This window comes from Ambystoma mexicanum, chromosome 1q (assembly GCF_040938575.1).
Source record: "Ambystoma mexicanum isolate Mex_15411 chromosome 1q, UKY_AmexF1_1, whole genome shotgun sequence".
Taxonomy (NCBI): domain Eukaryota; kingdom Metazoa; phylum Chordata; class Amphibia; order Caudata; family Ambystomatidae; genus Ambystoma; species Ambystoma mexicanum.
Genome location: NC_090922.1, coordinates 150986177 through 151005126, shown reverse-complemented (window position 1 = coordinate 151005126; position 18950 = coordinate 150986177). Strand labels below are relative to the sequence as shown.

The 18950-nt window shown below is 42.4% G+C and overlaps 1 long non-coding RNA gene across 2 annotated transcripts in view; it reads right to left on the bottom strand.

Annotated features, from left to right (window-relative positions):
- Positions 1–18950, bottom strand: part of LOC138525988 (uncharacterized) — a 150708-nt gene that overhangs the window by 44444 nt on the left and 87314 nt on the right. For both annotated transcript variants that reach the window (XR_011283460.1, XR_011283461.1), the window contains exon 2: positions 12727–18752. This is a non-coding gene — a long non-coding RNA (uncharacterized lncRNA). The remainder of the gene's footprint in view (positions 1–12726; positions 18753–18950) is intronic.

Genomic DNA, 18950 nt, shown 5'->3' with positions numbered 1-18950 from the left:
CACCGGTTATTTGATTTCAGTGGTTCAATGTTTATATTATAAGAACTTGGCCGTGGTTTGTTTTGGTTTGGCTGGGGAAGTCACCGCCCCCTTTGGGGTTGATCGGGGAGTGAGACAGGGGTGTGTGCTCATCCCTCTTCTATTCTGTATCTACATAAACGACGCAATCAAGGATTTGTTGTTACACTGCTCAGACACCTCTAAGATGGGAGCAGATGTCTTCCCCACTTTATTCTATGCGGACAATGCTGTACTTCTTGCCACCATCCCAGGGGGCCTGCGTAACACTCTTGGGCAATTTGTGCTAAGGTTTGATGAATTGGGACTCACCGTTAATGCTAGTAACATGAAGGTTGTGACCTTCTGCCAGGGGCACTCAAAACGAAGAGAACAGCAAATTTGGGTAGATGACTCCAGGCTTGAGCAAGTCGACATGTATGATTATCTGGGCATATGGTTCATTGAAACTGGAGCATGGAAATCCCAGCTGGAAAAATCCTGCACCAATTTGGTTGAATACAGCTGTGGAATTAGAAGCTTCTTTGCAAAACATGGTAAAGGGGCATTATCTACAGCTCTCAATTTATATGAATTACAAGTGAGAGACCCTGCTCTCTATGGTGCGGATATCTCAGTATACATGAACCCTATAATTCTACAAATTGCTGAAAATAAGTTCTTACAAGGTGTACCTTCATTACCATCGGGTACCCCAATGTCCTGCTAAGACTCGAGGTCGACTTGTGCTGCATTGAAGATTAGTTTGAAACTTGTTCTGTACTAGGCTAGGCTCTGAGGATCCTCTGATTTGGGGAACAATGCGGAGACAATGCCACACATTTTGACATCAGAAGGTGCAAAAAATCTCCCTTGGTCGGTACACATTAAGAACTCACTTGTAGACCTCTGACTGTCCAACCTTCGGTTTAGACCATCTAACAACGATAAAACAACCCCCATGGTGACAACAAGTGCTGCTACTAAGTTGACAAGGGAAATAATGAAGGAAGCGTTTATGGGGTTACGCTTAGGCATAGGGAACCTGGCACACAAGCCCGACTGTGAGGGCTATTTTACCTCTGCATGCCCACAGTTTATATGTGGAATTCAGATTAGGTTCTCTCAGATTTACCACATTCTCTAAGATGTGGCCATCTACTAATAGTATTACCTTCCCTTTGGGTGGCTGGCACAATGAATCTGTGACTCACCTTTTTGCTGATCTCTGATGTGTGATTGCTTATCTCAAACCTTTGTTCCAAGCTCGAAAGATATGATGCATCGTGGTTGCCATGAAGTTGTTTAGTTATACCTACAACTGCATGCGGTTCATTAGGTGGCAAAATAGATTCAAAGAGCATGGTTGAAGCGCAGCAAACTAATGAAAGAATGTTAATCTCATGTACAGAGCGTATTACCATGTGTAGAGCATTCTTTTGTCCCACAAATGAACTGCTTTGTTGACTCACAGTGTATTTTACTATGTCCCAATGTTTTTTAAGGTGGTTTATTGAAATATACGTATCTATGTTTTTGTGTATTTATGGGATTTTTGTGTGCTGCTGTTTTGAATATTGTATTGTGTACCTAATGATTTACATAGAATACAGGTGAACAACAACAAGAGATATGCATACATCTAGAAAGGCGCCACCAAACAGTGTGATGTATCAATAAATTAAGTTTACACTCAGTTGAGTCCCATAGCTATTAAGGGTCATTGCCAAGAGGAACCCAAGAAACAAATATAAATGTGGTGTGCAATTTATGAATGGTGTTTATTATTATTATTATTAATAATAATAATAATAATAATAATAATAAGTAATAATAGTAAGTAATAATAATAACTATTATCATTATTATAATAATAATTATTATTATTATTATAAGTGAGCTGAATCCATTCTAGGGACTCCCAATATTTTCATATAAGCTATAGCGGGATTCTATAATGTGCCCTGATTTACAGCTTTGGGTAAGTGTGGAATGCATGATATGAACCCACTCATAATGTTGCCACTGACCACATACCTTCTGAGCACAAGTTGGTATGATTATTTGTAAAGTTTTGCCCTTTAAGAGTTACAGAAATACTGTGTCTTATAGAGAGATTACTTGCAAAGTGAAAAGATCAAATGACAACACACAGGACGATATACAACTCCTCATAGAAACAAGTTTCAAGTCCTACAAAGCAAAATACTGCATCTCAGATTTAGCACTGCACTTTCGGGAATGAAAGGCAAACACCAACAAAAAACTGGACAGTAAGATAATCTGCCTGTAGTCATTTTTTGGCACAGTCTTGTAGCTTGTAATATTAGACATGATGTTTTAAAATGATAATATCCATGTAGAACACACCTTTGCATTGCATATCAAACTAGTGGGCAACGTGGTTTTAAACTAGACTATTTAAGACGGAGGTATATGTGTGACTCTTTTTAATTGTCTTGGAAGAGGGCACATATATGCTTCATAAGTAAAGGCGTATGTGGGCTTTGAGCTGCAAATGTTCCACAGTTCCAATTGCCTTCTCCATTCTCCCACAAACAAAATGCACAAAGCAATGTGTTAGAAAAGGATTTGCAAGCCCATTCTTAACGTGCTGACACACCAGTTCCCTGACAGCTCTGGATGGGAAAGAGGGCCAGTGAGACATGGCTTAATATTTTAGGTGGGCAGGGGGTCCAAAGCCCAGTTTTCTAGATGGTGTTGTTTGCTTACAGTCGGGGAGAGACCCTGCTTGTAGCCGGGAGGTGGACAGGTTTAAGTGAGTTAACATTTGCCAAATTAGGGTAAGTTGATAGGTATGAGTGCTTGCAGAAGGCAGAAAGATAGTCATCTTGTCTCCTCTGCATAGTTTGATATGGTTTACTTAAAGCATCTATGGAAAGCCACAGACACTGCCTTTGCTCACACTTACTTTCTACTAATGAATTACTTGTGATCCGGTGTGTCAGATCATGTATCTGACGCTGCTGTGTGCATTTCTGGTGCTCATGTTCATTGTAATTCTATCGCGCCTTTGGCCCTCGGGCAAATGGGCGCACAGATAAGACAAATGACACAAGCAAGTAAAACAAAATCAAAAAAGTATCAAGAAAAAGTTTAGAAGCACACTGCTATAAAAAATGATAACAGGTAAATCAGATAACAAATCCTAATCAGAATAAAGACTAAAACAAAAAACAAGATACAAGTGTAAGACCGATAAAAACATGAACAGGGTCAGGCAACCAAATAAAATCAAATAAATAATAATGTTTTTAAAAGTTTCTTGTAAGCTTGCATGGATGTCTCAAGTCTCAGTGTAACTGGAAATCTGTTCCATAGAGAAGGGTCTAAAAAATCAAAGGCACACCCGCAAGCCCTTGCCAATTTAGTAAATGGAATCTCAAGAAGATCACCATTGGATGATCTCAACAGACAGGGAGATTGTCTTGTGTGAATTCTATTGATCAGGTGGGTGGGACTTTTGCCAAATAAGCATTTATGTGTGATGGTAAGCATGCAAAATGTAAGCTGTTCTTGCACCGGCAGCCAATGAGGAGCCCTCTGAGCTGCTGCAACACACGCCCTTCGTTCAATATTGGAAACAATACAAACAGCAATATTCTGTAGGACTTGCATCTTTGATAGGTATTTCTGCGCGGACCCCACAAGGAAGCTTCCACCATAATCAATCTTCGCGTCTATAATGGCTCAAGCTACAGTTGCACAGTTTCCAAGAGATAAAAAAAAAGGCTTCATCTGATGTAAGAATTTTAAATAGAAAGAAGGGGCAGAGATAACAAAATTGACATGATCCTTCATCGAAAGCGTGGACTCGAGAATAACCCCCAAAGTTTTCACTTTAGCTAAAACTGGAATTATATGATGGTAAACTTCTGGTACACATCGGGCAGTTTACTCAATTTTTGATGAGTTCTTATAAACAATAGTTACAATTTTGTAACTATTCACAGCAAGGGAATTTTGAGCCATACAGCATTGTACAAGGCAAAAATCCATTTTTTCTCTCAAGGTGTCTGTGCCATAATCTCATGTAAACTGAATTAAAATCTGCGTGTCAGCCGCATAATTGGTGTACGATATGCAATGCAGAGTGAGACATGACCATTGGGGTACTCCAAAAGGTAATTAGGGCAGCACTATAAGAGTTATGAATAAATCTAGCCTGGTTGGGCACAGTGAATGATAAGAACAAATCTTGAGCTAAAATGTGCAATTGTCTGGACTCTTTCATATAAAATGGTAAAAGGTGGCCCTTATCCAGAGGAAAATCCAGTACCTTTGACATTCAATATATAAATAACGTTTACTTCCTCAAACTTACAGGACATAATTCCCTCATGCAAAATTAGTTCGAGCTCTTTTGCTTCTTTTTTCATAGTGCCAATATATAAACAGACCAAACAGTATATACTATCTCAGCATTCTTTGGCGCTCTCAGAAATAACACCGCCACCTCCATGCAATACCAAAACAAGGTCAGTGTCGTAAAACACTTCTGCACTGTATTTAAATGGGCTAAATTATAAAGTGACAAAAGAAAACTTATTTTGAATAATTTCTGCACAAACATGCCCAAGAGTTCTTTGAAAAGATGGCAACCTATATATTTGTCATTAAATTATTTCGCTGTAAATGGGACTCCAATACATTACTTGCATGGGATGGAGAATACTCTAAATAAAACATGCATTGGCAATGCCAACAGTTTGGGCTTTTGTCTAGGCATTGTAAAAGGCACTTGCCAGGCACTGCTGTAGTGGTATTAATTGGCCATTGATGATAGCAAGTGCAAAAAGGTGTGAGTACCTGGGCATCTAATAGCAGTGCCTGGCAAATGCTAATATTTATACACAAGCCAAAACTGTTGGCTTTGCCAGTGCTTGTTTTTAACAGTACCCCAATGAATTACACACATAGACCTGGATAAAACATTTGTATTGCACCAGAAGGCTGTTTTCAGCACCAGTTAAGTCAATGAGGGTCATTACAGGTTTAGCGGTGCAGGAATAGACCAGGTAATTCCGTTTCTGCCACTTTTCCAGCACTGCCAAAATACATTTGCCGGTGGGGGTTGCCTGATTTACCTCCAGCTAAGAGCTGGGGGTAAATCAGGCCCCCATCCGCAAAAACAGCCGGTATAGATATGGGGAAGGCATTAGAGGTGCAGTAAAACATGAAATAGCAGGTCTGCTGGGATGAGGATAGGGTGGGATTATATGGCAATGTTTCCCCACATTTTCTGAATGGTATATACGTTTAGATATGTCAAGGAGAAACGGCTGGGGACAATATGGGTAATACTCCTACTTTCCTTACTTTTAATGTAAAATGAGTATTCCCTCTGACATTTCCTCATGCTTATCGACAGTGTAATCATGTTTAGAGCTGTTCCTTTCCCAGCTGATGCTGTTGTACTCTGTAAACAAGGGACTTGGATTTTTGGGCCAGTTGCGATCCAAATTCTTCAGCCCAAACTACTCATTTTCTTCCAGTTAATTTCAACCAAATGAGTTGTATCCCATTGAACTGCCATCTTTAAGAGGTGTTATATTGTGTTGCTGAGCTTTATACCACACATCGCTGCCATTTACAGGATTTACAGGCGCTGTGGCAGATCTAAGAGCAATGCATGTGTGTGTAACCTTCTACAAACGAATGACACTTCCATACAAGAAAAAGTAGATGTTTACAGGGATGCTTCTGAAAGTTATGCTTGTGTCAAGTGGCTGTTTCATGGGGAAAAGGACACTGCCCATAAATCTATGGTGATATTGGGACTTCAAAAATGGAAAGGATTGATTGTTATCTCTACATTGGTGATGTGTTCTCTTATAACGCAACATTGAATGAATAAAACCTTCTTATGTTTGAATTGGTGTGCAAGTGAAATAGGGTTAAAGAAGGCGATGTATGGGTGTGCAAGTGAATGTGTATGAATGCTGAATGAATGCAATGTGCTTGCTTTTTGCATGTGTGCTGGGGAGCATGCCTGTTATTTGGGGTGAAGAGTTTGTATTCATACAGAGGGACATAACAGCCATTCTTGTTATATTTTTCTTACTGAGGGTCTGACATTTTTAACCTGTCTCGGGGGTAAAGTCAGCATGATGAGTGTTATTACATGCCGATATTGGCCTGCAGAAAGGCATTTTTTCACAGCCAACAAGAGTAAAGCAAACATTGTAAATGTTATTATGTGCCAATAATGGCCTACATTGGTGCTGCCAGTCTAATTATCTTTTCTTATCATGGGCATGGTGTTTTTTTTTAATTGGACATCAAGGTAAAGCAAACATGATAAGTGTTACCACATGACTAGTCTAGCATACTTTGCTGCATCCAGTCTGAACATGTTTTCTTATTTTAGTGCAGCATTTTGTACTGAGCATAAAGGGTAAATTAAACACGATAAGTGTTGTTAGGCACTAGATTTACCTACATTGGTGCAGCCAGTCTGGACATATTTTCTTTTCTTACTGTGGCGTTGCACATTTTACTGGCAAAGCCAATAGAAGTATGTGTTTATTTAGTAATATTGGCATATATTGAGGCAGCCTGCATGGACGTGTATGGGTGCATGCAGCATGAAAATGTTTTAATACTGGTATATATTGCAGGAAAATATATCATTAAATGAGTTGGAAAATGCTCCTCTGCACTGTTGGGGATTATATCTATTGGATTTTTTCATGCGGTACCCTTCAAACTCGATTGAACACTGTGTGGCTAATTTACCAAATTGATTACAGAAAGTGTGCTGTAAAATGCACCATTTTAACCAATTATTTAAAAAGTGTTCTTGGGAGTGGAGAAGCTCCTCGAAGCCCCCATGGTTGGTTCATGGTCTCTTGTTATGCTCAGCCTTTCCTGTGCGTACGTAGGAATCATTACACCCCATACCAGCCACCACTAAGTCGGAAAAACCACGCAAATCGCAGAGTTGTGAAGTAAAAATCACACTAGCATACCATAACATAACATAACTACTGTAAGATGTTAGCCTCTGTCACACCTGCTATGAAGATGAAGTGTGTTCTCAGTAAGACGTGCAAGTCACCTCACTCCTCAAATAGCCCACTGTGATCACCAAGGTCATACATCACACATCCATAGGCCACTAGTCCCGAAACAGACAGAAGAACATGGTGCTTATAGAACCACCTAATAGCCAAAACCAAAAAGGACAGAAACGCCATGTCACACATGGTCATCATTTTGTGATTTCCTTTAAAAGTATGCATTATTATGTTAATAGACACAATGGTTTACCTGAGGTTCAGTTAATATGATGATCACAATATACCACGGTGAGATGTAGAGGTGCAATATTTAAAAGATGCTAAACTCATGTCTAAAGATAGACACTTGATTTCTTGTATCGTACCAAAGATTATTTAGTTAGGAATGGTAAAACCAGGCGCCCTTAGCGGGTTCCCGCGAGCAGACTCATAATGAGGCGGTAATGGGTTGACGGCTCCGGCACCATTACCGGCACCATTAACCCCTTACCGCCTCACTCGGAATGACCCCCATAGTATTTGTTGTATATATGAAAACGTATGTGTTGATTTATTTATTTGTATTTATATAGCGCACAGACAGCCCAGGGGCATTTTGGCGCTGTTACTTCCAGGAACTTAGTTACAGGGGGTACAGGATTGATAGCAGTCGTTGGCACATTATGATTGCTACAAACAGATTAGTCATTACAGCTCATGCATCTTTGGTTATTACATTACAGACAGTTTATTGGCAAACATGGTGCTGCGAGAGACCTTATGTGAAGAGGATGGTTTTCATAGCTTTCTGGAAGGCAATGAGGGAGGGCTCACCTCGGATTGTGGGAGGTAGGGCATTCCAGTGTGATGGTGCGAGATAAGGGAAGCTGGATCCTCCAGCTCTGGCTCTTTTTACTAGTGGCACACAGAGCATGTTGGTATATGGTGACCTCGTTGGCCTTGTGGAGGAGATGGGGTGGATTCTTTGTGAGAGGTAGACCAGGGCGGAGAGGTGGATGCACTTGTGGGTCAGTGTCAGAGCTTTGAAGATGATTCTTTCCCTTATTGGTAGACAGTGGGCTAGTTTTCTGGCCTCAGAGATGTGTTTTCTTTTCGTGATACCTTGGGCAGCGCGGAGGGCATTGTTCTGTATGATTTGTAGCCTTTCCAGGTTTTTGATACTGCCAGTACAAATGCAACATCAACAGTTGCAATAAACTCTTAGTTCATACATCATAACATTATAAGCAAGTCAATAAATAAGCACTACATCCCGAGATGTAGGGCATCACTGGTCAGGTTATGCCCCACAGCGTAAGTTAGAAGCCCAAGTGAAGTGAGGGCTTTAACGTTAGCCCTGGGGCATAACCTGACCGTTATGCTCCACCCAGCAAGAGGGGTGTATTGCTATAGTATCCCAGCACGTTGTACCAGGATACTAATAGTTATATTTTTCAAGTTGAGAAACGTGTTTGCTGTTTCTCAACTTGAAATAAATTACAATCCAAGATGGCTGCCATGGAAGAGGAGAAGGGTACTACAAATAGTCCATTCTTCCTTTCCATGGACAGGTAAGTGGGGTAGGGGAATTAGATATATGCGCGGGGGAAGGGCATGCAGGGGAGCACTTACCTGAGTCCCGGCAGGGAAGATGGTGCCCTTCTGCTTTCAAGGAGGCTCTGAGCTGAGCCTCGATATTGGCTGGGAGGCCGCTCACCCCCTCTGGGTACTAATAAAGACTAAATAGCACCCTGGTAGAGTGTTTGAGCTGATCAGGATTCACAGAATACAGAATGTATCCAATGGTGAAAGCCTGCATTCTCTGGCTCCCAAATGTCTATGGACCTGAATGCTGGTTTGTCAGTGAGGCCGTACCCTGTGTTCACTATGTCTTGACAGGCCCATCCTCTGACATTCCCCTGTCCCCCAGAACCATTGTTATCACCATTTCCCCCTTACTTATCGTCTTCCCTGCAGTGCTGGAATTGGAACACTCTCTTCCTTGGAGGGCTGGCCATGGGGAAAGAGTCTGCGCCGTGATATGTGCCCACAGGCTAGGTCACATCACTTAATGCAATCCAATCCTGACAAATGTGCAGAAAAGAAAGAGCATTTGGGGAGCATAAGAATGCCCACATTTGTAAATTTGAACATGATAGTGATTCAGTAAGAAACCCCTTTGAGCGAGTAATGTAATGGAAGTTGAACTCTGTTATTTTTATTGATCACATTACTCACCCTAAATGTCTGTAAATTGCAGATTTATGTACCAATTTGGACAGCCTCTGAACAAGATGTGAGCCTTTGTCTGTTTCTGCATCCAGTCTCCCATGCAGAGTCTTCTGAAGCATGGGATGCTCTTGTGTCAGATCTCAGATTGGGAACAGATACCGTAGTTTCCTTTGGTTGCCCCTGGGCCTCATGACAAAGCGGTTCTCTGGCAAGACAAAGTTTGCCAGACCTCCATTCTGTCTTGTTCTGGCTCATTTCCTACACTGCTTGCATGGTATGTGCTCTTTTTCTCGTTCCAGAAATCAGGGTAATTGAAAAGGGGCTCATTTTGTAGCTCCCTGTTCATTGCCATTTGTGTCCATTTTATCCTGGGCTTTTTTCTCCTTTCTGAAGGAACGCTAAATTGAAAGCGTTTCTTCTGAAATGAAAAATGTTGTCATTAGCTAACCAGTGCTTGCTCAGGCTTTGAATGGCAATAATGCCTTCACCAATTTGAGAAACGCCATGTTTGCTGTTTTTTCAGCCTGAAAAAACTACAAAACAAGATGGCTGCCATGGAATAGTGAGACAGGAACTACACAAAGTCCATTCTCCCTTTCCATCGCAGCCATCTTCATGACAGAGCTGTGCCGGGAACACAGAGTGTTCCCAGCACCAGAGAGGGGTGAAGGAGCGCAAGATCAGTGGCGGTAGGTGGCAGGTTGGGGGTGCAAATTTGGGTTGGGGTAGAGGGAAGGAGAGGAAGCAGGTGCGTGGGGCGCACTTACCTAAGAACCGGCAGGAAAGATGGGGGCCTCCCACAACTGAGGAGGCACAGAGCAGGGGCTTTACCATTCTGAGCATCCTCATTTCCTGTGATACAGCCCACCCGTGGTAGTAATATCTGGTGTGACCCACCAATGAAGGCATTATTGCCTGGATATATATGAAGTTGGTCACCCTAAGTTACCTGGGGAACCTAGACGTGGACCCCTTGCTCACTGTGCTCAGAGAGGAACAGCTCCACCTCACTGATGAGGCCCAACAAGGATGAAATGTTAATGGCCAAAAATGTCGCCCTCACAATGACGACGGCTGAAAATGCAAACTTTTTTTTAAACCCCCTTACACCACATATATATGTGGGGCGTGTAGGATATAGTATTAATATGGGCGGGGCAGTGGGTGGTCTCCCCCTGCATATATATATGTGGTGTAAAGGGGTTAATAAAAAAAAAGTCGCCATTTTCGGTTTCGCAATTGTGAGGGTTGCAGTGATCACATAGATCCGGCTGAAACACGTGTCTGGGGTCGCTGTTGGTACTCTTGTTCAAAGGAGGTTTGCCTAGCATTTTGGTGCTGGACTGCTCTTGTGGGCGGGACAAAGACAGATATGCAAATGGATGTTCATCCTTTGTGAAAAGTACAGTGAGCAAAAAGCGATGGCTGCGGACTCTCAAAGTGGGTAAAAACCACTGAATAGGTTATGATGCCATGTTCTTTCTAGAGAGGGGTGCCTGCTACCTTTTTTGTATTTTTTCCTGGATATATAGTTAATAAGTACAGAAGCATTATTCTGACCCAATATTTCAGATGACAATAGCCAAACATTCGGAACTTCAGATAAGAGTGTAACATAATCTGTTCTCTTTTGTGCGTGGCCTTTTTTTGTCCTTACTACTTTTCCCTTAATTCCACCTTTGCTATTCTATACATATTAATAACGCAGGGTAGGTCAGTTCAGAAAAGGGTATGGAAGTTAAAAGGGCATCTTCTGAGTACAGCAGCAGAAGCAGTTATTGGCACTGGTTGTAGTCTGTTTAGGCTCTGCTCCTTAAAATGATAATATCTGAGCACAGTTGACATCCATTGTCCAATACCTTCTTTTATTCAGAGAGTAGAATAGCTCCAAGGTAGGTGTAAACAGAGAACAATAACTACATTCTAAGGTCAATAAAAGATCCTAAATTGTCAAGCATGGCTGCGTCCAATCAAAATAGCAGACTATTTAAGGTGGTGTTATATTACTCAGTTGCAGGGAATCTGATACATTTTTATGAATTGTTCTGGATTAAAAATCTCTAGGCAGTTTTAAAAGACTGTACAGACATATATGTTATTCATGGACATGTGTACATCCTCCCAAGTGTGGCATACGTTTGGATCTGAAGAAATGCAATTCACGTTCCCAGTTTTCCGGGCAAAGACAATGAAAAGTGGCAGCATGATTTGTGTTGTGAGAAAGTAATAAACTTATTATACCAACAGATTAGGGAGGATTTAATTTATCACCCCTCATGCTTTAATAAATACTATATGTCAATGTGATACGGAGAAAGTGTGACTGCAACTGCAAATCTCTATATATGTATTATACCAGAGAGGCTCTCTGTGGCTAACATGGGCCCAGACACTATCAAGACAGTTACCACATGTGTACCTTAGGGCACTAGTTAAAAATGTTAAAAAGAACTAAAATATGACACTATCTGATAAATCATATATAGGGTGCCAAGTATTATGATGAATACATACATGTCCCTGTTCTGTATGTATACATGCATGAACCCGCCTAACGCATCATTAACAGTTTCCAGTATTTCTAGTTAGTATCATTGCTGGTTTGCAGCAAAATCAGTTAGGACATCTTTCCAGGTTTACTGTGTGGCCAGTTATCAAATTACCTCAGGGCCACTTACCAGATGAATGCCAGTTTCATGCATGCCTAGTTGATATTTGTTATGCTATGTCATGTTACTTACTACTTTCTATTATAAAAGTGTGAAACAGTTTTAAACAATACTTACAAACAACACATGTAATAACATAAATAACATCCTTCAACATTCTTCATGCAACAATGCATATCACATATTATATGGCAAAATATTATCTCATAAATACTGAGTCCTGCTCGTACTCACATGTGCGCTAAATAACAAACATTGGTATGTCTTCTATTAATAACATTCCATAATTCCATCAATGCTAAAATTAACGATTGTTGCTTACCTGCTAAACAATTCATCCAAATATTTTTGGTTCCCAGCACATTACTATCATAAACAAATCTGTATAGGATTACAGTTCTGACATCAAATGTTGCCTTACATTGATGCATGTCTCATGGTTTCTAATTGATTATGATGTTTACATAGTCATTATAATCTCTGCTCATGTCTTAAACCCATCGCTGCTCCGGTCACCATTAAACATGGAAGTTGATGAAGTCTCAATAATAGAAACATTCTCCTGTGATGTTGAGAGAGAAACTCAATCATGTAAGACTGAGTGCACATACGGACATACGTCCATATAACCACTTCCTGTACACTTATGGTTTCTATTATAGCTTGTATATATTCGTTTTTTTATCAACACAGTTTTTAGAATGAAAAAATCTAAGTATGACTTAATTGTAAAGTTAATCAGAGCTAAAAATCTATAGTATTTCTACAGAAGGTGTTCACTGTCTCACATCTTGAACATGACTTACTTGATATTTGCGTAGCTCCGTACCACCATTGTTACGTATTGGAAGAGCCATGGGGTAAGTTGTCCTTCAGCAGACCATAGTTTGAAAATACATGAAATAAACAGAGCACTACATTGAATGTAAATAGAATGTAAACTTTCAAGCAACAAAAACGTTGACTAGTGTAGTGACATTATAATACCCCTAGTATGAATAGTGTTTAGGTGTGGCATAAATTGTATGTCAGTGACTACATCTCAGGAGGATAACTCAAGGGCAACGTGCTCGCCTTGGGAGCAAGACGACACAAACCAACACAAGTTCAATCCCTGGGTTCGTGCTTAGAAACCTCTGGGTATTAAGCGCGTTATAAATAGCCAATCATATCATATGTGATAGCTAGACCACATTTTTCATAAGACTGTATACTGGAATGGGCACTAATATAAATCAGTCCATCAACCCTAAGGACAACTGTCTACAGTTGAGGGCTCTTCAGCCCTTTTTATGCAGAACACATGCACAACAAATAACCAATTACATTCAAATTTATATATTCTTGTCAGGCATTATTTCAGAATGACCAAATATTTATAACATTAAAAGGTGGCCAGCTAACTGGCAATAGCCAAGCTTGCGTACAGTATGATAAATGCAAAACAATGGACTAACCCCATATTTAAGTGCTGTGCTTCTTACTAGGGGAGTTCTTATTTCTAAGCACTATGAAAATGTGCATTCAATGCACCATGCTGAAAGAGATTTACCACTTGCAGTGAGCACTGTACAAATGGGCTTAGTTTAGTAATCATTGTTTTGACCAGAAGACAATGTTTTCAAGAGACGGAACAAGAGATTCCCTTAACGGATGGCAGAAGAGTCATGGAGGTCATTACTAGTGTGCTGGTGTCGTCTCTCTCCTCATCTCCCCTTTCTCCCTCTACTCCCTGCTCTTCCTCTGGCCCTTCTTCGGCCACCTCTCCTCCCTCTTTCTCTGCCTTTCCCCTGTTCTCACCAGACAAGGTTTCTAGACAAGTCTGATCTATGAAAGTCTCATCAAAACAGGTTCATCCCTGTTCCTCCACAACCATCAAGGACCACATTGATTCCCTGGCTCCTGCTCTGGATGACTTCTGCAACCACTCCTTTGCCACTGGAGTCTTCCCTTCCCCCCTGAAGCACTACCTTGTGCACCTTCTTCTTAAGAAACCCTCTGCCGACCCGTCCTGCCCGGCTAACTATCGCCCAATCTCCATCACTCCTTTCCCGGGTAAACTCCTTGAAAAGCTGGCCATCTGCCAGCTCAGTCCTCACACTGAATCTGTTGGTTGTCTCCATGATCATCAGTCTGGCTTCAGAGCTGCCAGAAGCACGGAAACTGCTCTCCTGTACATCCATGAAGACCTGCACTCTAACCTTGATTCATATACCCCCTGTGTCCTCATCTTACTTGATCTCTCTTCTGTCTTTGACACGGTCGACCATGCCATCCTGCTCAACCGTCTCCGTGATAACCTGGATTTCACCGGTCAGGCCCTGGCATGGCTGACTTCTTTCCTCTCTGCTCGACCCTCCCAGGTTCAACTTGGGTCCTTCCACTCCTCTATCTCTTTTCTGTACCTGTGATGTTCCCCAGGGGTCTAATCTCTCTCTCTAGCTATTCAACCAATACCTGGCACTTCTTTCCCACCGCATTGCCACGGTCTGCCCCAACTTTCAGTGCTATGCGGATGACACTCAGCTCATTCTCCTTCTCTCATCTCTGACTGCCTGTCCGCCATCTAGGAATGGTGTGCCGCCAATGATCTCTGCCTTAATGCCAGTAAGACTGAGAGTCTCCTCATCGGTGCACCCGCTCCCTCCTTTCCTGTCACTCTCTGGTCGGCCTCTCTTGGCCCTCTTCCTGCTCCCACTTGTGAGGCTAAAAACCGTGGGGTCATCTTCGACTCCACACTCTCCTTCTCTCCTCACATCTCTGACATCTCTAAGAAGTCACACTACCAGCTGCACCTCCTCAGAGGTATTCTCCCTTTCCTCCCCTTCCCCCAGAAGCTCACTGTCTCCAGAACCCTGGTTCTCTCTAGGCTGGGCTATTGCAACAGCCTCTTTCTAAATCTTCCTGCTTCTACTCTCTGCCCTCTGAAACTCAGCCAGAACAGGATTGCAAGACTTGTCCTTGTTCTCAAGCCCAGGGATTGTATCTCTACAGGACTGAAATCTCTGCACTGGCTCCCAGTGGCTGCTAGGATTAAGTTCAAAACCCTATGCATTGTCCACAAGGCCATCTGGGGTCTGGGGCCTCAATACCTTCAACTCTCTCTTCCTAAATATCTTCCTTCTCGAATTCTTCGCTCATCCGCCTCCAACTCCCTCAGGGTCAGTCACTTCTCCAAGCAACGAGTTGGTAGTAGAGCTCTCTCCTCAGCGGGGGCCTCCCTCTGGAACAGCCTCCATGCCTCCCTGAAACTTGAGGAGAATCATCTGTGGATCCTGAAGCACCTCAAACCCTTTCTCTTTGCTTTTGCTTTCTCTCCCGTTCTCCCTTGCTGAATTTCCTGGCTGAAACTGCACTGATTACCTGGCCACCCTCTGATCTCAGGCCCAGGTCCCCTCCCCCGCCAGTCGCACACCTACACTGCCTTCCTGGCTACCCCCGCACTTCGGGACTGTTTTCTGTATCCCTAGAGTCCCAAAACCAGCACTTGACACCTGATGTCTGCACTTAACCTTGCACTTGCCACCAGTTGGCAAAACTTTTACTTGTTATTTATTCTATTATCTCATGTACTGCATTGTCCTCTCCCTCCTCCCCCACACATTTCCCCTTCCCCCTTCCAATGGACTTGCACGATCTGAATGACACCTGGCCTAGTAGGATCATTGTGTCTGTCTTTCTTCTTTTCCCCCTCCCTTGCCTCGTCACGCCTTAAAACACTTGTGTATAGGCGTGTTATAAATGTCAGATCATACCATATCATCTCATTACACTAAGTCATGTTGTGGGAGTGTGATGCAGTTGACGTGTGATCAAGTGTTTGGGGGAGTTGTGGAGACTATTAACCAGATAATCATATTGAATCCCCTCCTGCTGTTGGCCAGCGGGGGTTCTGGTAAAGCCGAAACTGCCGTCAGAGTTATCATTGCCAGGAATTGGCTATGTGCAGTATGAGTGCTGTTTGTTACAAAAGGAGAGTTTGACAAAGGGGATCAGATTGGGAAGAGAGCAACTGTGTTGCCCTTGTATGTAGCTAATTGGCAAATAAGCCACTGGAATGCAGCATGAGAGAATTCAAATAGAGGTAAGCTTGTAAAATACTGCATGGAGGGCGGGCTAAGTCAAGGCAGAGAATCACAGGCAGGCTATGGTCCATTATACGGATCATATGCAGAGGCTGCCCGGCATTTCAAGGCAGATTAGCAGTATACACACCCAGCATAAGCACATCATTACATTATGATGATTAAATGTTCTGTTGTGGATGGTTATCTTCATGTCCCCATAACCCTTAATTAGTAACGCCCCTACTGCCAGGTTTTACCTTCTGTTGCTGCTGCCAGAAAGAAAAGAGTCCAAAGTCTCCCATGGTGGTCTAGTGCCACAATGGGCAGAACAGCTTCAACCACCAAAGGACACGGCAGGAAGGACTCTGCTCCAAGGCAGTGCCTCCTATTATCCTGTAAGCTGTTCTGTCAGGCAGAGCCCACCCTAGCCAGCCTGCGATCCGACTGGTCTGGGTGGGACACTGACAGCAATTTCCTCTACGAACTTCTTCTTTTTGTAAATGTTTGTATGTACTTATTTGCATACGCCTATACGGGAAACCTGTTTGCAGCAGACCGAGGACATTAAATAGTAAATTCATCTAAAACACATAACACATGCAAATATCACAAGTACAATATCACCGTACATAAATAGATGTCATAAAGATTTAAAAAAAAAAACATTACAATTATAATATGTGTGTATCCTATCTAAAATGTCAATTCAATATCCATTTAATAAAAAACACAAGCGAACTTCTTTATGGCACACGTGTGTTACTTGTCACACGCTATATTGGTCATAGCAATGGACGAGATGCCAGATGTGTACTGGTCACAGTGCCAGTTATATGATTCGGGATGGTTGGGCTTTGCACAATGGCTGGATTTGCATCATTGAAAACACCAGCAATATTGCTGTCTAGGCCCCAGCTCTAGGGCAGCACACATTTAAACATTGCACCTGAATTGCTCGTTGAAGCTCAAGCAGTGACACCAAATACGGCTGATCTCAGCCCTGATGCAATGACAACATTTACAACAGTGTGATCGGTGGAAGTAATACCAGTGTATATGTGGTCAGCCTTAAATGCCTTCAAATCCTTTCATTGCACCTGTGAAAATGCCCAACTAACTCTCGCTGTTGCTCTGGTTATAAAACCAGCAATTCAGACTGCCTTGAAAGTAGTCTTTGTCACCAACGTCTGACAGCCCTACCTTACTCTGATGTTTTAATGACCTAGCAAGGTATGACATATCGTTGCATGTCATTTCCATGACCTACCACGATGTGCCTTGATATGTCATCCCATGACATGCCATGCTATGACATGTGTCAGGTTCATGATGGTGAGTAAAAAGCTAGACACACTCCAGAGCATACATGTACCTGTTTTAGATAAGAAACTTGTCACTGATTAGGTCAAATAATAAACAGTGTAGCTATAAAGTGTAACTAAAGTGCCAGGATTAGTCGGGTAGCTTCACTAACTAAATATTTCAGGGAAGTACATAACGACTCCTCAGAAGCTGCAGGTTGTTCTGCTGGTCGGTCCCAGGAAAGAAATCATAAGCAATAAAGTCCTCCAGAAGGTCTTTGAGGGGATGTAGGTTCCAGTGTCCGGTTCCTACCTTCTCCCAGTGAATCCGGCTCGAGTGTTACTGTCTTTGGAATGTGTCCCTTTTCTTCTCTTGCCCTTCTTTGTCTTGATCTTGCTGGTCGGTGGTCATTGGCAGTTCTCTGCAATGTCCAGCTGGCTCCTAGAGGCAGTATATCTCTGTTGGATCCTTGAGGTCTGATGGTAAAGGGATAAGGGGTCTGTGTATAATTGTGGTTGGTATTCCCCAGACTCCTGAATGGAAACGCGAGAATCGTGGCAGGATAAGAGTTAGGCCAACTATTCTGGTCAGAGTTCCTCCCCATTACCCATTATGTTGGCGAGGCACCCGGGCCCCTTTGTCAGTCCACTGGAGGTCCCCAAAACTAAGAACTAATCAGGGGGCTTTTTCACACATGTTATGTTATAGCATATGCCGTGTCAAGATATGTCTTGATATGTCATTTAAAAATGTCAAGTTATATGTCATTACATGCAACCTGTTATATCTTCTGCTGTGTCGTTATAGATCTTGTGTCATGTAATGACATGATATATGTCACAACCAGTCATATCATGAAGACTTATATCAGTTTATGTGATGATGCATTAACCGGTGTGTTTGAAATGTCCAGTAAGCTTCCAGTTTTGCATTGACCATAAGCGGTCAGTATGCCATTCCCAGTAAGGCCATAGTACGAGATTTCAATTAAGCTTGACGTTCTCAGTAAACTTCCAGTTGGCATACTCAATGCTCATACTTATTCCCAGTTTGACTGTCACAGTACAGTCCAATATGACGTTTCCAGGTAAACTTAGCATTCCCATTATGATCCCTGTGTGGCATTCCCAGTGATCTCCCAGTAAGACAGGTATTAATAATATGCTCCCCCAGTTCACATCCACAACAAGCCTGTCATGTCGGAGAGCGAGCATGCACAAAGGGCCCTCACCTGGGTCCTGACAATAAAATAAAAGAAACACTGCTTCAGAAAGTTTTAAAGTCCCAGGCTTTAGGTTTTCCTGTACCCTGTTTGCTGCACAGGGAGCTAACTCACAAGTCTCTAAGTTATATGTTCTGCCACGAAGTCCTCAGAATCTCCAGGGGACTCCTGGCAAATCCCACTCCACAGGGTCTTCTGGCCTGTTGCGGTCGCTCCTTTCTCTTTGTTCCATGAAACAGTCCTGGTGAGAAAAGAATAAAAACTGTTAAGAAATGTTGAGGTCATTTCAGCGTGCTGATGCCTCAACACACAGGGTTGACAGAGCAGTAAAATCCACTTTCTTCCAACCAAACCTCTGAAAAAAAGGCGCTGCCCTACTCCCGCAAAGTGAACCAAGCTGTTGGTGACGCTCACCAACCCCCCCTCTATACCTTAGATG